The sequence below is a fragment of the Heptranchias perlo genome, chromosome 20, assembly GCF_035084215.1.
Source record: "Heptranchias perlo isolate sHepPer1 chromosome 20, sHepPer1.hap1, whole genome shotgun sequence".
Lineage (NCBI taxonomy): Eukaryota > Metazoa > Chordata > Chondrichthyes > Hexanchiformes > Hexanchidae > Heptranchias > Heptranchias perlo.
The window spans coordinates 27,862,471-27,886,528 of NC_090344.1; the positions used below are offsets into that span (position 1 = coordinate 27,862,471).

At 49.7% G+C, this 24,058-nt stretch overlaps 1 protein-coding gene and 1 non-coding gene across 2 annotated transcripts in view; one reads left to right on the plus strand and one right to left on the minus strand.

Annotated features, from left to right (window-relative positions):
- Positions 1–17,834, minus strand: part of LOC137336097 (zinc finger protein 271-like) — a gene marked incomplete at its 3' end in the record, with an annotated part of 57,988 nt that extends 40,154 nt beyond the window's left edge. The window contains exon 1 of the mRNA XM_068001586.1: positions 17,781–17,834. The remainder of the gene's footprint in view (positions 1–17,780) is intronic.
- Positions 17,835–20,979: 3,145 nt separating this feature from the next.
- Positions 20,980–21,072, plus strand: trnac-gca (transfer RNA cysteine (anticodon GCA)). The gene is made up of 2 exons: positions 20,980–21,016; positions 21,037–21,072. It is a non-coding gene; the product is annotated as a tRNA-Cys (tRNA).
- The last annotated feature ends 2,986 nt before the right edge of the window (positions 21,073–24,058 follow it).

Genomic DNA, 24,058 nt, shown 5'->3' on the forward strand with positions numbered 1-24,058 from the left:
GAGAGGGCGAACGCGAGAGGGCGAATGTGAGAGGGTGAATGTAAGAGAGCGAACGCGAGAGGGCGAATGTGAGAGGGTGAATGTAAGAGAGTGAATGTGAGAGGGCGAATGTGAGAGGGCGAATGTGAGAGAGTGAATGTGAGAGAGTGAATGTGAGAGGGCGAATGTGAGAGAGTGAATGTGAGAGAGCGAATGTGAGAGGGTGAATGTGAGAGGGCGAATGTGAGAGGGTGAATGTGAGAGGGTGAATGTGAGAGGGTGAATGTGAGAGGGTGAATGTGAGAGTGAATGTGAGAGGGCGAATGTGAGAGGGTGAATGTGAGAGGGTGAATGTGAGAGGGTGAATGTGAGAGAGTGAATGTGAGAGAGTGAATGTGAGAGAGCGAATGTGAGAGGGCGAATGTGAGAGGGCGAATGTGAGAGGGTGAATGCGAGAGGGTGAATGTGAGAGGGCGAACGCGAGAGGGTGAATGTGAGAGAGCGAATGTGAGAGAGCGAATGTGAGAGGGTGAATGTGAGAGGGTGAATGTGAGAGGGTGAATGTGAGAGGGCGAACGCGAGAGGGTGAATGTGAGAGAGCGAATGTGAGAGGGTGAATGTGAGAGGGTGAATGTGAGAGGGCGAATGTGAGAGGGTGAATGTGAGAGAGCGAATGTGAGAGGGCGAATGTGAGAGGGTGAATGTGAGAGGGTGAATGTGAGAGGGTGAATGTGAGAGGGTGAATGTGAGAGGGTGAATGTGAGAGGGCGAATGTGAGCGGGCGAATGTGAGAGGGTGAATGTGAGAGGGTGAATGTGAGAGAGTGAATGTGAGAGGGCGAATGTGAGCGGGTGAATGTGAGAGGGCGAATGTGAGAGAGCGAATGTGAGAGAGCGAATGTGAGAGGGCGAATGTGAGAGGGCGAACGCGAGAGGGTGAATGTGAGAGGGCGAACGCGAGAGGGTGAATGTGAGAGAGCGAATGTGAGAGGGTGAATGTGAGAGAGCGAATGTGAGAGGGTGAATGTGAGAGGGTGAATGTGAGAGGGTGAATGTGAGCGTGAATGTGAGAGGGTGAATGTGAGAGAGTGAATGTGAGAGAGCGAATGTGAGAGGGTGAATGTGAGAGAGCGAATGTGAGAGGGTGAATGTGAGAGGGCGAATGTGAGAGAGCGAATGTGAGAGAGCGAATGTGAGAGAGCGAATGTGAGCGGGCGAATGTGAGAGGGCGAATGTGAGAGGGCGAATGTGAGCGGGCGAATGTGAGAGGGCGAATGTGAGAGGGCGAATGTGAGAGGGCGAATGTGAGAGGGCGAATGTGAGAGAGCGAATGTGAGAGGGTGAATGTGAGAGGGTGAATGTGAGAGGGCGAATGTGAGAGGGCGAATGTGAGAGGGTGAACGCGAGAGGGCGAACGCGAGAGGGTGAATGTGAGAAAGCGAATGTGAGAGAGCGAATGTGAGAGGGTGAATGTGAGAGTGAATGTGAGAGGGCGAATGTGAGAGGGCGAATGTGAGAGGGCGAATGTGAGAGGGTGAATGTGAGAGGGTGAATGTGAGAGGGCGAATGTGAGAGGGCGAATGTAAAAGGCGAATGTGAGAGGGTGAATGTGAGAGGGTGAATGTGAGAGGGTGAATGTGAGAGGGTGAATGTGAGAGGTTGAATGTGAGAGGGTGAATGTGAGAGGGTGAATGTGAGAGGGTGAATGTGAGAGAGTGAATGTGAGAGGGCGAATGTGAGCGGGCGAACGCGAGAGGGTGAATGTGAGAGAGCGAATGTGAGAGGGTGAATGTGAGAGAGCGAATGTGAGAGGGCGAATGTGAGAGGGTGAATGTGAGAGGGTGAATGTGAGAGGGTGAATGTGAGAGGGTGAATGTGAGAGGGCGAATGTGAGCGGGCGAATGTGAGAGGGTGAATGTGAGAGGGTGAATGTGAGAGAGAGAATGTGAGAGAGCGAATGTGAGAGGGTGAATGTGAGAGAGCGAATGTGAGAGGGCGAATGTGAGAGGGCGAATGTGAGAGGGCGAATGTGAGAGAGCGAATGTGAGAGAGCGAATGTGAGAGAGCGAATGTGAGAGAGCGAATGTGAGAGGGCGAATGTGAGAGAGCGAATGTAAGAGGGCGAATGTGAGAGGGCGAATGTGAGAGGGCGAATGTGAGCGGGCGAATGTGAGAGGGGAATGTGAGAGGGCGAATGTGAGAGGGCGAATGTGAGAGGGCGAATGTGAGCGGGCGAATGTGAGAGGGCGAATGTGAGCGGGCGAATGTGAGAGGGCGAATGTGAGAGGGCGAATGTGAGAGAGCGAATGTGAGAGAGCGAATGTGAGAGGGTGAATGTGAGAGGGCGAATGTGAGAGGGCGAATGTGAGAGGGCGAATGTGAGAGGGGGAACGCGAGAGGGCGAACGCGAGAGAGCGAATGTGAGAGAGCGAATGTGAGAGGGTGAATGTGAGAGAGTGAATGTGAGAGGGTGAATGTGAGAGGGTGAATGTGAGAGGGTGAATGTGAGAGGGTGAATGTGAGAGGGCGAATGTGAGAGGGCGAATGTGAGAGGGCGAATGTGAGAGGGCGAATGTGAGAGGGCGAATGTGAGAGAGTGAATGTGAGAGAGTGAATGTGAGAGGGCGAATGTGAGAGGGCGAATGTGAGCGGGTGAATGTGAGAGGGCGAATGTGAGAGGGCGAATGTGAGAGAGCGAATGTGAGAGAGCGAATGTGAGAGGGGGAATGTGAGAGGGCGAACGCGAGAGGGTGAATGTGAGAGGGTGAATGTGAGAGGGCGAACGCGAGAGGGTGAATGTGAGAGAGCGAATGTGAGAGGGTGAATGTGAGAGAGCGAATGTGAGAGGGTGAATGTGAGAGGGTGAATGTGAGAGGGTGAATGTGAGTGTGAATGTGAGAGGGCGAATGTGAGAGGGCGAATGTGAGAGGGTGAATGTGAGAGAGTGAATGTGAGAGAGCGAATGTGAGAGGGTGAATGTGAGAGAGCGAATGTGAGAGGGTGAATGTGAGAGAGTGAATGTGAGAGAGTGAATGTGAGAGAGGGAATGTGAGAGAGGGAATGTGAGAGGGCGAATGTGAGAGGGCGAATGTGAGAGGGCGAATGTGAGAGGGCGAATGTGAGAGAGCGAATGTGAGCGGGCGAATGTGAGAGGGCGAATGTGAGAGGGCGAATGTGAGAGGGCGAATGTGAGCGGGCGAATGTGAGAGGGCGAATGTGAGAGGGCGAATGTGAGAGGGCGAATGTGAGAGGGCGAATGTGAGAGGGCGAATGTGAGAGGGTGAATGTGAGAGGGCGAATGTGAGAGGGCGAATGTGAGAGAGCGAATGTGAGAGGGTGAATGTGAGAGGGCGAATGTGAGAGGGTGAACGCGAGAGGGCGAACGCGAGAGGGTGAATGTGAGAAAGCGAATGTGAGAGAGCGAATGTGAGAGGGTGAATGTGAGAGGGTGAATGTGAGAGGGCGAATGTGAGAGGGTGAATGTGAGAGGGTGAATGTGAGAGGGTGAATGTGAGAGGGTGAATGTGAGAGGGTGAATGTGAGAGGGTGAATGTGAGAGAGTGAATGTGAGAGGGCGAATGTGAGCGGGCGAATGTGAGAGGGTGAATGTGAGAGGGTGAATGTGAGAGAGTGAATGTGAGAGGGCGAATGTGAGAGGGCGAATGTGAGAGGGCGAATGTGAGAGAGCGAATGTGAGAGAGCGAATGTGAGAGGGCGAATGTGAGAGGGCGAACGCGAGAGGGTGAATGTGAGAGGGCGAACGCGAGAGGGTGAATGTGAGAGAGCGAATGTGAGAGGGTGAATGTGAGAGAGCGAATGTGAGAGGGTGAATGTGAGAGGGTGAATGTGAGAGGGTGAATGTGAGCGTGAATGTGAGAGGGTGAATGTGAGAGAGTGAATGTGAGAGAGCGAATGTGAGAGGGTGAATGTGAGAGAGCGAATGTGAGAGGGTGAATGTGAGAGAGTGAATGTGAGAGAGTGAATGTGAGAGGGCGAATGTGAGAGGGCGAATGTGAGAGGGCGAATGTGAGAGGGCGAATGTGAGAGAGCGAATGTGAGAGAGCGAATGTGAGCGGGCGAATGTGAGAGGGCGAATGTGAGAGGGCGAATGTGAGAGGGCGAATGTGAGCGGGCGAATGTGAGAGGGCGAATGTGAGAGGGCGAATGTGAGAGGGCGAATGTGAGAGGGCGAATGTGAGAGAGCGAATGTGAGAGGGTGAATGTGAGAGGGTGAATGTGAGAGGGTGAATGTGAGAGGGCGAATGTGAGAGGGCGAATGTGAGAGGGCGAACGCGAGAGGGCGAACGCGAGAGGGTGAATGTGAGAAAGCGAATGTGAGAGAGCGAATGTGAGAGGGTGAATGTGAGAGTGAATGTGAGAGGGCGAATGTGAGAGGGCGAATGTGAGAGGGCGAATGTGAGAGGGTGAATGTGAGAGGGTGAATGTGAGAGGGCGAATGTGAGAGGGCGAATGTGAGAGGATGAATGTGAGAGGGCGAATGTGAGAGGGCGAATGTGAGAGGGCGAATGTGAGAGAGCGAATGTGAGAGGGCGAATGTGAGAGGGTGAATGTGAGAGGGCGAATGTGAGAGGGCGAATGTGAGAGGGTGAACGCGACAGGGCGAACGCGAGAGGGTGAATGTGAGAGAGCGAATGTGAGAGGGTGAATGTGAGAGGGTGAATGTGAGAGGGTGAATGTAAAAGGCGAATGTGAGAGGGTGAATGTCAGAGGGTGAATGTGAGAGGGTGAATGTGAGAGGGTGAATGTGAGAGGGTGAATGTGAGAGGGTGAATGTGAGAGAGCGAATGTGAGAGGTTGAATGTGAGAGGGTGAATGTGAGAGGGTGAATGTGAGAGGGTGAATGTGAGAGTGAATGTGAGAGGGCGAATGTGAGAGGGTGAATTTGAGAGGGTGAATGTGAGAGGGTGAATGTGAGAGGGTGAATGTGAGAGAGTGAATGTGAGAGGGCGAATGTGAGCGGGCGAACGCGAGAGGGTGAATGTGAGAGAGCGAATGTGAGAGGGTGAATGTGAGAGAGCGAATGTGAGAGGGTGAATGTGAGAGGGTGAATGTGAGAGGGTGAATGTGAGAGGGTGAATGTGAGAGAGTGAATGTGAGAGGGCGAATGTGAGCGGGCGAATGTGAGAGGGTGAATGTGAGAGGGTGAATGTGAGAGAGAGAATGTGAGAGAGCGAATGTGAGAGGGTGAATGTGAGAGAGCGAATGTGAGAGGGCGAATGTGAGAGGGCGAATGTGAGAGGGCGAATGTGAGAGGGTGAATGTGAGAGGGCGAATGTGAGAGAGCGAATGAGAGAGAGCGAATGAGAGAGAGCGAATGTGAGAGAGCGAATGTGAGAGAGCGAATGTGAGAGAGTGAATGTGAGAGAGCGAATGTGAGAGGGCGAATGTGAGAGAGCGAATGTGAGAGGGCGAATGTGAGAGGGCGAATGTGAGAGGGCGAATGTGAGCGGGCGAATGTGAGAGGGCGAATGTGAGAGGGCGAATGTGAGCGGGCGAATGTGAGAGGGCGAATGTGAGCGGGCGAATGTGAGAGGGTGAATGTGAGAGGGCGAATGTGAGAGAGCGAATGTGAGAGAGCGAATGTGAGAGGGCGAATGTGAGAGGGTGAATGTGAGAGGGCGAATGTGAGAGGGCGAATGTGAGAGGGCGAACGCGAGAGGGCGAACGCGAGAGAGCGAATGTGAGAGAGCGAATGTGAGAGGGTGAATGTGAGAGGGTGAATGTGAGAGTGAATGTGAGAGGGTGAATGTGAGAGGGTGAATGTGAGAGGGTGAATGTGAGAGGGTGAATGTGAGAGGGTGAATGTGAGAGGGCGAATGTGAGAGGGCGAATGTGAGAGGGTGAATGTGAGAGGGTGAATGTGAGAGGGCGAATGTGAGAGAGTGAATGTGAGAGAGTGAATGTGAGAGAGTGAATGTGAGAGGGCGAATGTGAGAGGGCGAATGTGAGCGGGTGAATGTGAGAGGGCGAATGTGAGAGGGCGAATGTGAGAGAGCGAATGTGAGAGAGCGAATGTGAGAGGGGGAATGTGAGAGGGCGAACGCGAGAGGGTGAATGTGAGAGGGTGAATGTGAGAGGGCGAACGCGAGAGGGTGAATGTGAGAGAGCGAATGTGAGAGGGTGAATGTGAGAGAGCGAATGTGAGAGGGTGAATGTGAGAGGGTGAATGTGAGAGGGTGAATGTGAGAGGGTGAATGTGAGAGGGCGAATGTGAGAGGGCGAATGTGAGAGGGTGAATGTGAGAGAGTGAATGTGAGAGAGCGAATGTGAGAGGGTGAATGTGAGAGAGCGAATGTGAGAGGGTGAATGTGAGAGGGTGAATGTGAGAGAGTGAATGTGAGAGAGTGAATGTGAGAGAGGGAATGTGAGAGAGGGAATGTGAGAGGGCGAATGTGAGAGGGCGAATGTGAGAGGGCGAATGTGAGAGGGCGAATGTGAGAGAGCGAATGTGAGCGGGCGAATGTGAGAGGGCGAATGTGAGAGGGCGAATGTAAGAGGGCGAATGTGAGCGGGCGAATGTGAGAGGGCGAATGTGAGAGGGCGAATGTGAGAGGGCGAATGTGAGAGGGCGAATGTGAGAGGGTGAATGTGAGAGGGTGAATGTGAGAGGGCGAATGTGAGAGGGTGAATGTGAGAGGGCGAATGTGAGAGGGTGAACGCGAGGGTGAATGTGAGAGGGCGAATGTGAGAGGGTGAATGTGAGAGGGCGAATGTGAGAGGGTGAACGCGAGAGGGCGAACGCGAGAGGGTGAATGTGAGAAAGCGAATGTGAGAGGGTGAATGTGAGAGGGCGAATGTGAGAGGGCGAATGTGAGAGGGCGAATGTGAGAGGGCGAATGTGAGAGGGCGAATGTGAGAGGGCGAATGTGAGAGAGCGAATGTGAGAGGGTGAATGTGAGAGGGTGAATGTGAGAGGGCGAATGTGAGAGGGCGAATGTGAGAGGGTGAACGCGACAGGGCGAACGCGAGAGGGTGAATGTGAGAGAGCGAATGTGAGAGAGCGAATGTGAGAGGGTGAATGTGAGAGGGTGAATGTGAGAGGGTGAATGTGAGAGTGAATGTGAGAGGGCGAATGTGAGAGGGCGAATGTGAGAGGGTGAATGTCAGAGGGTGAATGTGAGAGGGTGAATGTGAGAGGGTGAATGTGAGAGGGTGAATGTGAGAGAGCGAATGTGAGAGGTTGAATGTGAGAGGGTGAATGTGAGAGGGTGAATGTGAGAGGGCGAATGTGAGAGGGTGAATGTGAGAGGGTGAATGTGAGAGAGTGAATGTGAGAGAGTGAATGTGAGAGGGCGAATGTGAGCGGGCGAACGCGAGAGGGTGAATGTGAGAGGGCGAATGTGAGAGGGCGAATGTGAGAGGGCGAATGTGAGAGGGCGAATGTGAGAGGGCGAATGTGAGAGGGCGAATGTGAGAGGGCGAATGTGAGAGGGCGAATGTGAGAGGGCGAATGTGAGAGGGCGAATGTGAGAGGGCGAATGTGAGAGGGCGAATGTTAGCGGGCGAATGTGAGAGTGAATGTGAGAGGGCGAATGTGAGAGGGCGAATGTGAGAGGGCGAATGTGAGAGGGCGAATGTGAGAGGGCGAATGTGAGAGGGCGAATGTGAGAGAGTGAATGTGAGAGGGCGAATGTGAGAGGGTGAATGTGAGAGTGAATGTGAGAGGGCGAATGTGTGAGGGCGAATGTGAGAGGGCGAATGTGAGAGGGCGAATGTGAGAGGGCGAATGTGAGAGGGTGAATGTGAGAGGGCGAATGTGAGAGAGGGATAGTGAGAGGGTGAATGTGAGAGGGTGAATGTGAGAGGGTGAACGCGAGAGGGCGAATGTGAGAGGGCGAATGTGAGAGGGCGAATGTGAGAGGGCGAATGTGAGAGGGTGAATGTGAGAGGGCGAATGTGAGAGGGTGAATGTGAGAGGGTGAACGCGAGAGGGCGAAGGTGAGAGGGGGAATGTGAGAGGACGAATGTGAGAGGGTGAATGTGAGAGGGCGAATGTGAGAGAGGGATAGTGAGAGGGTGAATGTGAGAGGGTGAACGCGAGAGGGCGAATGTGAGAGGGCGAATGTGAGAGGGCGAATGTGAGAGGGCGAATGTGAGAGGGCGAATGTGAGAGGGTGAATGTGAGAGGGTGAACGCGAGAGGGCGAAGGTGAGAGGGGGAATGTGAGAGGGCGAATGTGAGAGGGCGAATGTGAGAGGGCGAATGTGAGAGAGGGTGAATGTGAGAGGGTGAATGTGAGAGGGCGAATGTGAGAGGGCGAATGTGAGGGAGTGAATGTGAGAGGGTGAATGTGAGAGAGCGAATGTGAGAGAGCGAATGTGAGAGGGTGAATGTGAGAGAGTGAATGTGAGAGGGCGAACGTGAGAGAGTGAATGTGAGAGAGAGAATGTGAGAGAGCGAATGTGAGAGAGCGAATGTGAGAGGGTGAATGTGAGAGAGCGAATGTGAGAGGGCGAATGTGAGAGGGCGAATGTGAGAGAGCGAATGTGAGAGAGCGAATGTGAGAGGGCGAATGTGAGCGGGCGAATGTGAGAGGGTGAATGTGAGAGGGCGAATGTGAGAGAGCGAATGTGAGAGGGCGAATGTGAGAGAGCGAATGTGAGAGGGTGAATGTGAGAGGGTGAATGTGAGAGTGAATGTGAGAGGGTGAATGTGAGAGGGTGAATGTGAGAGGGCGAATGTGAGAGGGCGAATGTGAGAGGGCGAATGTGAGAGGGCGAATGTGAGAGGGCGAATGTGAGAGGGCGAATGTGAGAGGGCGAATGTGAGCGGGCGAATGTGAGAGGGTGAATGTGCGAGGGCGAATGTGAGAGAGCGAATGTGAGAGAGCGAATGTGAGAGAACGAATGTGAGAGAGCGAATGTGAGAGGGTGAATGTGAGAGGGCGAATGTGAGAGGGCGAACGCGAGAGGGTGAATGTGAGAGAGCGAATGTGAGAGAGCGAATGTGAGAGGGCGAATGTGAGAGTGAATGTGAGAGAGCGAATGTGAGAGGGCGAATGTGAGAGGGCGAATGTGAGAGGGCGAATGTGAGAGGGTGAATGTGAGAGGGCGAATGTGAGAGGGCGAATGTGAGAGGGTGAATGTGAGAGTGAATGTGAGAGGGCGAATGTGAGAGGGCGAATGTGAGAGGGCGAATGTGAGAGTGAATGTGAGAGGGCGAATGTGAGAGGGCGAATGTGAGAGGGCGAATGTGAGAGGGCGAATGTGAGAGGGCGAATGTGAGAGGGCGAATGTGAGAGGGCGAATGTGAGAGAGGGATTGTGAGAGGGTGAATGTGAGAGGGTGAACGCGAGAGGGCGAATGTGAGAGAGGGTGAATGTGAGAGGGTGAACGCGAGAGGGCGAATGTGAGAGAGGGTGAATGTGAGAGGGTGAATGTGAGAGGGCGAATGTGAGGGAGTGAATGTGAGAGGGTGAATGTGAGAGGGTGAATGTGAGGGCGAATGTGAGAGGGCGAATGTGAGAGGGTGAATGTGAGAGGGTGAATGTGAGAGAGCGAATGTGAGAGAGCGAATGTGAGAGTGCGTGAGAGGGTGAATGTGAGAGGGCGAATGTGAGAGGGCGAATGTGAGAGGGCGAATGTGAGAGGGTGAATGAGAGAGGGCGAATGTGAGAGAGTGAATGTGAGAGGGTGAATGTGAGAGAGTGAATGTGAGAGGGTGAATGTGAGACCGCGAATGTGAGACAGCGAATGAGAGAGTCCGAGTGCGAATGTGAGAGGGTGAATGTGAGAGAGCGAATGTGACAGTGCGCGAGAGCGTGACTGTGAGAGTGAATGTGAGAGGGCGAATGTGAGAGGGCGAATGTGAGAGAGGGAATGTGAGAGAGGGAATGTGAGAGAGGGAATGTGAGAGAGGGAATGTGAGAGAGGGAATGTGAGAGGGCGAATGTGAGAGGGCGAATGTGAGAGGGCGAATGTGAGAGGGTGAATGTGAGAGAGTGAATGTGAGAGAGTGAATGTGAGAGGGCGAATGTGAGAGTGCGAATGTGAGAGAGGGAATGTGAGAGAGGGAATGTGAGAGAGGGAATGTGAGAGAGGGAATGTGAGAGTGCGAATGTGAGAGTGCGTGAGAGGGTGAATGCGAGAGGGTGAATGCGAGAGGGCGAATGTGAGAGAGCGAATGTGAGAGGGTGAATGTGAGAGGGTGAATGTGAGAGGGTGAATGTGAGAGGGTGAATGTGAGAGGGTGAATGTGAGAGGGTGAATGTGAGAGGGTGAATGTGAGCAGGTGAATGTGAGATAGCGAATGTGAGAGCGAATGTGAGAGTGCGCATGTGAGAGAGCGAATGTGAGAGAGCGAATGTGAGAGGGCGAATGTGAGAGGGCGAATGTGAGAGGGTGAATGTGAGAGAGGGAATGTGAGAGGGTGAATATGAGAGAGGGAATGTGAGAGAGCGAATGTGAGAGGGTGAATGTGAGAGGGTGAATGTGAAAGGGTGAATGTGAGAGGGCGAACGTGAGAGGGTGAATGTGAGAGGGTGAATGTGAGAGGGCGAATGTGAGAGGGCGAATGTGAGAGGGCGAATGTGAGAGGGCGAATGTGAGAGGGCGAATGTGAGAGGGCGAATGTGAGAGAGGGAATGTGAGAGTGCCTGAGAGAGCGAGTGTGAGAGAGCGAATGTGAGAGAGCGAATGTGAGAGAGCGAATGTGAGAGAGCGAATGTGAGAGAGGGAATGTGAGAGTGCCTGAGAGAGCGAGTGTGAGAGAGCGAATGTGAGAGAGCGAAAGTGAGAGAGTGAATGTGAGAGGGTGAATGAGACAGTGCATGAGCGAGTGAATGTGAGAGAGCGAATGTGAGAGGGCGAATGTGAGAGGCTGAATGTGAGAGGGTGAATGTGAGAGAGTGAATGTGAGAGAGTGAATGTGAGAGGGTGAATGAGATAGTGCATGAGCGAGTGAATGTGAGAGTGCGTGAGAGAGTGAAAGTGAGAGGGTGAATGTGAGAGGGCGAATGTGAGAGAGCGAATGTGAGAGAGCGAATGTGAGAGAGCGAATGTGAGAGAGCGAATGTGAGAGGGTGAATGTGAGAGTGCGTGAGAGGGCGAATGTGAGAGGGCGAATGTGAGAGGGCGAATGTGAGAGGGCGAATGTGAGAGAGCGAATGTGAGAGAGCGAATGTGAGAGGGTGAATGTGAGAGGGTGAATGTGAGAGAGCGAATGTGAGAGGGTGAATGTGAGAGGGTGAATGTGAGAGAGCGAATGTGAGAGAGCGAATGTGAGAGAGCGAATGTGAGAGGGTGAATGTGAGAGGGTGAATGTGAGAGAGCGAATGTGAGAGGGTGAATGTGAGAGAGCGAATGTGAGAGAGCGAATGTGAGAGGGTGAATGTGAGAGGGCGAATGTGAGAGGGCGAATGTGAGAGAGCGAATGTGAGAGAGCGAATGTGAGAGGGTGAATGTGAGAGAGTGAATGTGAGAGTGCGTGAGAGGGTGAATGTGAGAGAGCGAATGTGAGAGGGCGAATGTGAGAGAGTGAATGTGAGAGGGCGAATGTGAGAGGGCGAATGTGAGAGGGCGAATGTGAGAGGGCGAATGTGAGAGGGCGAATGTGAGAGGGCGAATGTGAGAGGGCGAATGTGAGAGAGCGAATGTGAGAGAGTGAATGTGAGAGGGTGAATGTGAGAGAGTGAATGTGAGAGGGCGAATGTGAGAGGGCGAATGTGAGAGAGGGAATGTGAGAGAGTGAATGTGAGAGAGTGAATGTGAGAGGGCGAATGTGAGAGAGCGAATGTGAGACAGGGAATGTGAGAGAGTGAATGTGAGAGAGCGAATGTGAGAGAGCGAATGTGAGAGAGTGAATGTGAGAGGGCGAATGTGAGAGGGCGAATGTGAGAGGGCGAATGTGAGAGGGCGAACGCGAGAGGGTGAATGTGAGAGGGAGAATGTGAGGGGGCGAATGTGAGGGGGCGAATGTGAGGGGAGCGATGTGAGAGGGCGAATGTGATGAGGAGATTGAGTGTGAGATGTGGGGGGCGAATGTGAGAGTGGATATGAGGCTGGGGAGATTGTGAGAGTGGATGTGAGATGGTGAATGTGAGTGTGAATGTGAGAGGGATTGGGAGTGTGTGAGGATGTGAGGGTGAATGTGAGAGGGGAATGTTGAGTGTATGATGGTGAGTTGAGAGGTGTGAGTTGTGGTGAGTGTTGAGGTCGAATGTGGTGAGATGGGTTGTGGTTGAGGATTGTGAGAGGGTGAATGTTGGAGGGTGTGGTAGGTGTGAATTTGGGGAGGGGGTTGTGGAGTGGGTGATGGAGGGAGTGTGGTGTGAGGGGTTGGGGTTGTGAGAGTGAATGTAGAGAGGGTGAATGGAGTGTGAGGTTGTGATGAGTGTGGTTGGGGATGTGGTGTGGGTGATGTGAGCTGGGTGTGGGGATTGGGTTGGTGTGGGGTTGATGGTGTGTTTGGGGTGTGAGTTGAGGTGAGTTGAGTGATAGTGTGATGGGTGATGGATGTGAAGTGGGGTGATGTGAAGGGGTGATGTGAGATGGTGTGTGAGTGGTTGTGGAGTGGGTGAGAGGGTGATGTGAGGGTGTGATTGTGATTGATGGTGAATGGGTGTGGAGAATGTGTGAGAGTGGTGAGTGTGTGAGTGTGGTGAATTGTGAGAGGGAATGTGAGAGCGATGTGAGGGGAATGTGAGAGGTGGAATGTGTGAGTGATTGGAGTATGTGAGAGTGCGTATGTGAGTGGGTGAATGTGAGAGGGCGAATGTGAGAGTGCGAATGTGAGAGGGCAGAATGTGAGAGGGGATAGGTGTGAGTGGACTGTGCGTAGAGGTGAATGTGCGAGAGTGAATGTGAAGAGAAATGTGATGAGAGGCGTAGTGTGAGAGGGCGAATGTGAGAGGGCGAATGTGAGAGGGGACGTGAGAGAGTGAATGTGAGAGAGTGAATGTGAGAGAGTGAATGTGAGAGAGCGAATGTGAGAGGGCGAATGTGAGAGGGCGTGAGAGAGTGAATGTGAGAGAGTGAACGTGAGAGGGCGAATGTGAGAGGGCGAATGTGAGAGGGCGAATGTGAGAGGGTGAATGAGAGAGTGCGAATGTGAGAGGGCGAATGTGAGAGAGCGAATGTGAGAGGGTGAATGTGAGAGAGTGAATGTGAGAGTGCGTGAGAGGGTGAATGTGAGAGGGTGAATGTGAGAGGGTGAATGTGAGAGGGTGAATGTGAGAGAGCGAATGTGAGAGTGCGAATGTGAGAGGGCGAATGTGAGAGAGCGAATGTGAGAGGGTGAATGTGAGAGAGTGAATGTGAGAGTGCGTGAGAGGGTGAATGTGAGAGAGCGAATGTGAGAGGGCGAATGTGAGAGAGTGAATGTGAGAGGGCGAATGTGAGAGGGCGAATGTGAGAGGGCGAATGTGAGAGGGCGAATGTGAGAGGGCGAATGTGAGAGGGCGAATGTGAGAGGGCGAATGTGAGAGAGTGAATGTGAGAGGGCGAATGTGACAGTGCGTGAGAGAGTGAATGTGAGAGAGTGAATGTGAGAGAGTGAATGTGAGAGGGCGAATGTGAGAGGGCGAATGTGAGAGGGCGAATGTGAGAGGGCGAATGTGAGAGGGCGTGAGAGAGTGAATGTGAGAGAGTGAATGTGAGAGAGTGAATGTGAGAGAGCGAATGTGAGAGAGCGAATGTGAGAGGGCGAATGTGAGAGGGCGTGAGAGAGTGAATGTGAGAGAGTGAACGTGAGAGGGCGAACGTGAGAGGGCGAACGTGAGAGGGCGAACGTGAGAGGGCGAATGTGAGAGTGCGTGAGATGGCGAATGTGAGAGGGCGAATGTGAGAGGGTGAATGTGAGAGGGCGAATGTGAGAGGGCGAATGTGAGAGGGCGAATGTGAGAGGGCGTGAGAGAGTGAATGTGAGAGAGTGAATGTGAGAGAGTGAATGTGAGAGAGTGAATGTGAGAGAGTGAATGTGAGAGGGCGAATGTGAGAGGGCGAATGTGAGAGGGTGAATGTGAAAGGGCGAATGTGAGAGGGTGAATGTGAGAGTGAAAGTGAGAGAGCGCATGTGAGAGGGTGAATGAGAGAGTGGGAATGTGAGAGAGCGAATGTGAGAGGGTGAATGTGAGAGGGCGAATGTGAGAGGGCGAATGTGAGAGTGGGAATGTGAGAGGGCGAATGCGAGAGGGCGAATGCGAGAGGGCGAATGCGAGAGGGCGAATGCGAGAGAGCGAATGCGAGAGGGCGAATGCGAGAGGGCGAATGCGAGACAGCGAATGTGAGAGAGCGAATGTGACAGTGCATGAGAGGGTGAATGTGAGAGGGTGAATGTGAGAGGGTGAATGTGAGAGCGAATGTGGGAGAGCGAATGTGGGAGAGTGTGAGAGTGACTGGGATAGAGTGACTGGGAGAGAGTGACTGGGAGAGAGTGACTGGGAGAGAGTGACTGGGAGTACAGCAGTGGGCTGGGTGTGGAGAATGAAGTGGGGCAGGTGGAGTATGTTTCAGTGGGGCAGCAGTGATCATAATCTCATTAGGTTTAGAATAGTTCTGGAAAGGACAAGGAACAATCAAATGTGAAAATACTTAACTGGAGGAGGGCTAATTCCAGTGAGTTAAAAAGGGATCTTGCCCAGGTGGATTGGAATCAAAAATTGGCAACAAAACAGTAATTGAACAATGGGAGGCCTTGAAGGAGGAGTTGGTTCAGGTACAGAGCAGACAGATCCCCACGGGGGAGAAAGGAAGGGCATCCAAAGCTCGAGCTCCCTGGATGACGAAAGAGATAGAGATTAAAATGAAACAGAAAAATGAGGCTTATGACGAATGTAAGGTTCATAATATAGTCGTGAACCAAGAAAGTACAGAGGAGATCTAAAAAAGGGAATAAGAGGTGCAAAGAGAGAGTATGAGAATAGATTGGTGGTTAACATAAAAGGGAATCCAAAAGTCTTTTATAAACATACAAACAGTAAAATGGGAGTCAAAGGAAGGGTGGGGTCGATTAGGGACAAAAAAGGAGATCTTTTTGTGGAGGCAGAGGGCATAGCTGAGGCACTAAATGAATACTTTACATCCGTCTTCACCAGAGAAGAGGATTCTGCCATTGTACAGTAAAGGAGGAGGTCGTAGTGATATTGAAGACGATAAAAATAGATAAAGAGGAGGTACTTAAAAGATTGGCAGTGCTCAAAGTAAAAAAGTCTTTCGGTCCAGATGTGATGCCTCCTAGATTACTGAGGGAAGTCAGGGTGTAGATAGCGGAGGCTCTGACCACAATCTTCCAATCCTCCTTGGTATGGGAGTGGTGTCTGAGGACTGGAGGATTGCAAGTGTTACACCCCTGTTCAAGAATATGGGAGAGGGATAAACCCGGCAATTACAGGCCAGTCAGCCTAACGTCGGTGGTGGGAAACTTCTCGAGACCAGAATCCGGGACAAAATTAATTCTCACTTGGAAGAACGTGAGTTAATAAATGACAGTCAATATAGATTTGTTAAAAGTAAAATCATGTCTGACTAATTTGATTGAGTTCTTCAATGAAATAACGGAGAGGGTTGATGAGGGTCGTGCACTCGATGTTGTGTAAACGGACATTTAAAAGGCGTTTGGTAAAGTACCACCGAATGGACCTGTTGGTAAAATTGAAGCCCATGGCAGCATGGATACAAAATTGGCGGAGAGACAGAATGCAGAGAGCAGTGGTGAACCATTGTTTTACAGACTGGAAGGAAGTATACAGTGAAGTTCCGCAGGGATTGGTATTAGGACCATGCCTCTTTTTGATATATATTAATGACCGAGACGTGTAACTAGTGGGGTGCTGCAAGGATCAGTGCTTGGGCCTCAGCTATTTACAATATATATCATTGACTTCGATGATGGGACTGAGTGTAAAGTATCCAAGTTTGCTGATGATATAAAACTAGATGGGAAAGTAAGCTGTGAGGAGGACAAAGAGTCTGCAAAGGGATATAGACAGGTTAAGTGAGTGGGCAAGAAGGTGGCAGATAGAGTATAATGTGGGGAAATGTGAGGTTATTCACTTTGGTAGGAAGAATAGAAAAACAGAATTTTTTTTAAATGGTGAGAAATGATTAAATGTTGGTGTTCAGAGAGATTGGATGTCCTCGTACAAGAAACACCGAAAGATAACATGCAGGTACAGCAAGCAATTCGGAAGGCAACTGGAATGTTGGAATTTATTGCAAGGGGGTTGGAGTAGAAGAATAAGGAAGTCTTGTTGCAATTGTACAGGGCTTTGGTGAGACCACATCTGGAGTAATGTGTACAGTTGTGCTCTCCTTATCTAAGGAAGGATATACTTGCCTTGGAGCCGGTGCAGCAAAGGTTCACTAGATTGATTCCTGGGATTAGAGGGTTGTCCAATGAGGAGAGATTGAGTAAAATGGGCTAATTCATTCTCTCTGGAGTTTGGAAGAATGAGACGTGATTTCATTGAAACTTATAAGATTCGGAGAGGGCTTGAGAGGGTAGATACTGAGAGGATGTTTCCCCTGGCTGGAGAGTGCAGAACTAGGGGCATAGTCTCAGGATAAGGGGTCGGCCATTTAGGACTGAGAAGAGGAGGAATTTCTTCACTCAGAGGGTTGTAAATCTTTGGAATTCTCTACCTCAAAGGGCTGTGAATGGTCAGTCGTTGAGTATTTGCAAGGCTCAGATCGATAGATTTTTGGACTCGAAGGGAATCAAGGGATATGGGGATCGGGCAGTAAAGTGAAGTTGAGGTCGAAGATCAGCCTTGATCTTGTTGAATGGCAGAGCAGGCTCAAGGGGGCGTACAGCCTACTCCTGCTCCTATTTCTTATGTTCTTATGAACCGTCATGTTTTCTTCCTCATTTACAGACTCTCCCTGACATTCAACATTTCTCCTTCATTTACAAACAATTCCTGACCAATCACCATTTCTCCTTCATTTGCAGATGCTTCCTGACCGATCACCAGTTCCCCTTCATTTGCAGACTCCCTGACCTTCACCATTTCTCTTTCATTTACAGATGCTCCCTGACCGATCCACATTTCTCCATCATTTACAGACGATGCCTGACTGATCACCATTTCTCCTTCATTTACCGACGTGCCCGAACTGATCTCCATTTCTCCTTCATTTACAGACGCTCCCTGACCGAGCACCACTTCTCCTTCATTTACAGACGCTCCCTAACTGATCTCCATTGTTCCTTCATTTCCAGACGCTCCCTGACCGTTCACCATTTCTCCTTCATTTCCAGACGCTCCCTGACCGTTCACCATTTCTCCTTCATTTCCAGACGCTCCCTGACCGATCAACATTTCTCCTTCATTTACAGACGCTCCCTGACCGATCACCATTTCTCCTTCATTTACCGACGTGCCCTAACTGATCTCCATTTCTCCTTCATTTACAGACTCTCCCTGACCGAGCACCACTTCTGCTTCATTTACAGACTCTCCCTGACCCATCACCATTTCCCCTTCATTTACAGACGCTCCCTGACCGATCTCCATTTCTCCTTCATTTACAGACGCTCCCTGACCCATCACCATTTTTCCTTCATTAACAGACGCTCCCCGACCGATCACCATTTCTCCTTCATTTACAGACGCTCCCTGATTCGATGAGTCACGAGGTTTGACGCTGACTCTGCGCATGCTCGGAGGCCGCGGGCCGTGTGTTGAGTTTCGGGTCTGATCTAAACCGGAGCCCCCGGAGTGTAGAGAGAGAGAGGAGAATGTTCACTGTTTGATATTCGGGCCCGGGGCCGCACTCGGGGTTTGTGAAGCCCCCGCCCCCTCCCCCGGGGTTTATTAACCCGCTCCCCCCGCCCATCTCTCACCTGTTGCGGACACGATCTCGGCCTCACTCCCCGCCCGCCGCGCATGCTCAGCTCACACTGCCCGGGTGATTGACGGGAGCTCCGGACCAATAGGAAGAGCGGAGAGGGACTGGAGGACCGAGCGGGCGGTTGGTCCTCCAACCAATGGGAGTGTGTGAGGGGCGGGACTTGCGGCACCGAGTGGGCGGGGCTGAGCCCGGATCTCCCTCATTGGCTGAAACTCTGCCTCATTTTGAAAGCTGATTGGTGTGAAACTCTTGGGGAAAACTGGCCCTTTGTGTTGTGGCGAAAAACCGATGGAACCGAGTGGGTGGAGCAAAGATTTCAACATTGGGAATGAAATGGATTAATTCAGGACAGACAGCAGGGATTATTGGAGGGAATAACACAGTGTGGGGATAAAATGCAATGGAGGTTGTGAAGATGGATTGTTAAAAAGTGTTTGAGAAGATGCCGGACAGGAGGCTTGTTGATCAGATTAAAGCTCCAGATCCCTTTCAACCCTCACACAACACAAACCCATCAATCTCAATATTGAACATTTCAATCGAGCCCCAGCATCCACAGCCTTTCGGGGAAGTGAGTTTATGATTTCCACCACCATTTGTGTGAAAAATTACTATCTTATTTTGCTCATAAATGACCTCGCTCTAATGTTAAGATCATCAAGAAGTTGGCAGATGGAGTATCATGTGGGGAAATGTGAAATTATTCACTTTGATGGGAAGAATAGAAAAGCAGAATATTTTTTTAAAAGGTGAGAGACTAAGAAATGCTGTTGTTCAGAGGGTTTTGGGTGTCCTTGTACACGGATCACATGAAGTTAATATGCAGGTACAGCAAACAATTAGGAAAGCAAATGGAATGTTGGCCTTTATTGCAAGTGGGTTGGAGTATAAGAGTAAGGAAGTCTTGCTGCAATTATATGGGGCTTTGGTGAGACCACACCTGGAGTACAGCGCACAGTTTTGGTCTCCTGACCGGAGGAAGGATATACTTGCCTTCGAGGGGGTGCCACAAAGGTTCACTGGATTGATTCCTGGGATGAGATGGTTGTTGTGTGAGGAGAGATTGAACAGAATGGCCCTATAATCTCTGGAATTTAGAAGAATGAGAGGTGATCTAATTGACACGTCTAAAATTCTTAGAGGGCTTGACAGGGTAGATGCTGAGAGGCTGTTTCCCCTGGCTGGAGAGTCTCGAACTAGGAGGCATAGTCTCAGGATAAGGGATCTGCCATTTAGGACAGAGATAAGGAAAAATTTCTTCACTCAGAAGGTGGTGAATTTTTGGAATTCTCCACCCCAGAGGGCTGTGGACGCTCAGACGTTGAATATATACAAGAATGAGATCGAGAGATTTTTGGACACAGAAGGACTCAAGGAATCAGGCAGGAAAGTGGAGTTAAGGTAGAAGATCAGCCATGTACTTACTGAATGGCAGAGCAGGCTCGAGGGGCCGTATGGCCCACTCATGCTCCTATTTCTTATGCCCTCTTGTTCTGGATTCCTCCTCCAGATTAAAACATTTCTCTGTATCTACCTTATTGAATCCCTTTATTATTTTAATCATCTCGATGAGATCACATCTCAATGTTTTAAACTCATTGGAATAAAAACCAAGTTTATGCAACCCGTCCTCATAATTTAATCCTTTTAATCCCGGCGTCATTCTGGTGAATCTGCACTGTATCTTTCCCAAGGCCGATTTATCCCTCCTTAGGTTCGGTGCCCTGTTCTCCAGATGGGGTCTGACCAAGGTTCTTTACAACTGAAGCATCACTTCTGTATTCCAACCCCACTCAAGATAAAGGTCAACATTAAATTAGACTTGTTGATTATTGTCAAGATTTGAAAGGTATTTGCAAAGGATTCGAGGGGATCTTAGAGTTGGGATTTTTCTTTATTCTGTCCACTCAAGGAGTTTGATAACAGACTTACTCCTTTGAATTTAGTGTTGGATTATTGGGCCGTGATGTGTTTACTTGTTTGTATTTTGTTAAATACATTTGCAGAGTGGATTTAAATTGAAGACGAGATTTCCAGGCCTGATGCTCTATTCACGCATCGAAGGTGAGAGAGATGCTGTGGGACACACGATAAGTCCAGTAGCTGAAAGTGATTCACAGACTGGGTTTTGTGTTTAGTGATCCCGGGTACATTACCGATACCTTCCCTGGATCCCAAGGCTGGGAGAGGCACTCGGGAAGGACCGGGGAACTGGGACTTGGCCATGAGAGTAATTGAAGGTATGAGAACTGAATTAATCTACAGTGAGAAAGGAGAAAAGGCATAATAATCGGTAATTAGGACATCAATTAGTCTCTTACCTTGAATTCATCAAGTAATTGACCCATTCTGTTTGAAATAAAGTTGATTTATTTGACATAGATCCAGAATATTGAATTTCAGCCCAGTTATAGCGGTTATTAACATCAGCAGAAACAAATCTCAACTGCCAGATTGATGTTCTGCTGCTGAAACCCTCATCCATGCCTTTGTTTATCTCTAGACTCGACTATTCCAATGCTCTCCAGGCCCGGCCTTCCACTTTACACCCTCCGTAAACTTGAACCCACAATATCCAGATCAATAATCAGTCACATTATTCATTGTGTCACTGGCCCAGGCTGTGGAGAACACGGAGCAGCTCACACTTCCACAGCGCTGCGGTATGAGCAGGTACCGAGTCAGCCTCAGTCATGAGCACTGGAATCCACGAGTCCGGTTGTGTCAAAGGTGCACGGTGAACAATCGCCAAAGTGAAACATTTTTGCTGCTTCCCATTGATATCTCAGCTGGCAGAGTGACAAGACTGTCGCGGAAAATAAGACAAAGGCACCCTTACATCATTTGTTCAATTCCTGCTCGAAGGAGTACGCGTGATTTTGCAATAAGCAGCAATTAGTTCAAGGTCACTCTCTTAACTTTACACGCAACGTGCAGATTAACATATTGCCATGAAGGCACAGGACGCCTCTTTTCCTTTCTCAAACTTTAAAACTTTCTGTGTCTGCCCAAACAAGGCTGTTTTGCCTCTGCTCACCAGCAGGGAGTGCTTTTGAGCAGCAATACTTCAAAACACTCAGCTCTCACTTTCAGGCAAAAGAAGTCTTCGATCAGCACCGGACTCCACGAGTCTGAACATGTCAACAGGCGCACGGTGAACAATCACCAAAGACAATTTTTTGTATCACTTCCCTTGGATAGCTCAGCTGGTAGAGCGGAGGACTGCAGTGAATTAAACAATTGAAGTAATCCTTAGGTCGCTGGTTCAATTCCGGCTCGAAGGAGTGAGTGTGCTTTTGGAATAAGCAGCAATTACCTCAAGGTCGCTCTCTGAACTTGACAGGCACCTCCCAGATTAACATGTTGCCACTGAGTCACAGGACACCACTTTTCCTTTCTCAAACCTGAAAGCTTTCTGTTTCTGCCCGAGCACGGCTGTTTCACTCGAGCATTTCCCTCTGCTCACCAGCAGGGAGTGCCTTTGAGCAGCAACACTTCAAATCGCCCTCAATTTCAGGCAAAAAGGTCTTCGATCAGTCAGTCAGTCAGGGCTCACGCTGCTCCCTCAAGCTCGGGCGGCTGTTGCTTTCCGGTGACCTCGTCTTCCTTCCGCAGGCTCGGGCTCTTCTCAGCATCATTCATGATTACTGCGGCTTCCCGTTCTGCTGTTCCTCACTTGCTGATGCTCGACACCGCCGATTGGAGCAAAGTATTTAATATATTCAAGGAGCGGCAACCCAAATCAAGATTTCTCTGCTGGTCGTGGAGCAGCTTGGAGGCGAGTGCGAGGCGGGAACTGTGAAGGACGATTTACAAACAGCAAACGAGGAATTAGCTCAACTGGTAAAGCTGTCACTTAGCATGTGAGAAGTAGTGGGATCATTGATTATATTCTCCACTCACCGTTTGTCTTGGTGCAATTATACAGAAACAAGAGTGTTGTCAGTGAGTCCATAGCCCATGTATTTCCTAAACTTCGCTGTGTGTTTGGGTACAGAGAGGTCAAGGGGCAGCAAATCTTTTGATGGGCTGCAGTAAGCAAAAGTTCTTGATTTTGCTCTGCAGCAAAGATGGAAAGATGAGGTGAGAGATGGAAAAAAAAAGCTTCGTAATCCTTGATGTCTTCTCTGAAGATTGAATTCAGGACTTTCAAATTATGACACTGATGCACTGCTTGCTGCACTAAGAAGGCACTTACCAGGTATGCAGCCAGGCAGCACCAGCAAGTAGGACAGCTTACAAGGTATTGAAGGCCATAAAATAATGCACAGTTTGCAAAAAAAAATCCAAGCCTGATTGGAGTCGAACTTATAATCTTGTGATTTTTAGTCAAATGCGTTATCCATTGCACCACTGGCCCAGGATAGAGTGAGCAAGTAGCAGTAGGAGGCAGTGGGCTTGGCGGAGGCACCAAATAAATACTTTGCATCTGTCTTTACCAAGGAAGAAAATGCTGCCAGAATGTCAGTAAAGGAAGATGTCGTTGAGATACTGGATTGGCGAAAAATTCATAAAGAGGAGGTACTTGAAAGGCTGTCTGTACTTAAAGTAGAAACGTCACCTGGTCCGGATGGGATGCATCCTACTTTGCTAGGGGAAGTAACGGTGGAAATTGCAGAGGTACTGGCCATAATCTTCCAAACATCCCTTGGTATGGGGGTGATGCCAGAGGACTGGAGAATTGCAAATGTTACATTCTTGTTCAAGAAAGGGTGAATGATAAAACCCAGCATCTACAGACCAGTCAGTTTAACCTCGGTAGTGGGGAAAGTTCTAGCAACGATAATCCGGGATAGAATTAGCAGTCACTTGGACAAGGATGAGGGAAAGCCAGCACGGATTTGTTAAAGGCAAATCGTGTTTAACTAACTTGATACAGTTTTTTGACAAGGTAACAGAGAGGGTCGATGAGGACCATTCGGTTGATGTGGTGTGTATGGACTTTCAAAAGGCGTTTGATACAGTGCCGCATAATACGCTTGTCATCAAGATTGAAGCCCATGGAATAAAAGGGGCAGCAGCAGCATTGATACAGAATTGGCTGAATAACATGAAGCAGAGAGTAGTGGTGAATGACTGATTTTCGGAATGGAGGGAGGTATACAGTGGTGTTCCCCAGGGGTCGATTCTGGGACCACTGCTTTTCTTCATATATATTACTGACTTGTTCTGGATTCCCCCTCCAGAAGAAATAATTTCTCTGTATCTACCTTATTGTATACCTTTATTATTTTAAACACCTCAGTGAGATCACATCTCAATGTTCCAAACTCATGGGAATAAAAACCAAGTTCATGCCACCTATCCTCATAATTTAATCCTTTTAACCCCGGCATCATTCTGGTGAATCTGCACTGTATCTTTCCCAAGGCCGATTTATCTCTCCTTAGGTTCAGTGCCCAGTTCTCCAGATGGGGTCTGACCAAGGTTCTTTCCAACTGAAGCATCACTTCTGTATTCCAACCCCACTCAAGATAAAGGTCAACATTAAATTAGACTTGTTGATTATTGTCAAGATTTGTAAGGTATTTGCAAAGGATTCGAGGGAATCTTAGAGTTGGGATTTTTCTTTATTCTGTCCACTCAAGGAGTTTGATAACAGACTTACTCCTTTGAATTTAGTGCTGGATTATTGGTCCGTGATGTGTTTACTTGTTTGTATTTTGTTAAATACATTTTCTGAGTGTATTTAAATTGAAGACGAGATTTCCAGGCCTGATGCTCTATTCACACATTGAAGGTGAGAGAGATGCTGTGGGACACACGATAAGTCCAGTAGCTGAAAGTGATTCACAGACTGGGTTTTGTGTTTGGTGATCCCGGGTACATTACTGATACCTTCCCTGGATCCCAAGGCTGGGAGAGGCACTCGGGAAGGACCGGGGAACTGGGACTTGGCCATGAGAGTAATTGAAGGTATGGGAACTGAAGTAATTTACAGTGAGAAAGGAGAAAAAGCATAATAATTGGTAATTAGGACATCAATTAGTCTCTTATCTTGAATTCAGCAAGTAACTGAACCATTCTGTTTGAAACAATGTTGATTTATTTGACATATAACCAGAATATTGAATTTCAGCCCAGTTATAGCGGTTATTAACATCTGCAGAAACAAATCCCAACTGCCAGAATGAAGTTCTGCTGCTGAAACCCTCATCCCAGCCTTTGTTTGCTTCTGGACTCGACTATTCCAATGCTCTCCAGGCCCAGCCTTCCACTTTACACCCTCCGTAAACTTGAACCCACAATCTCCAGATCAATAATCAGTCA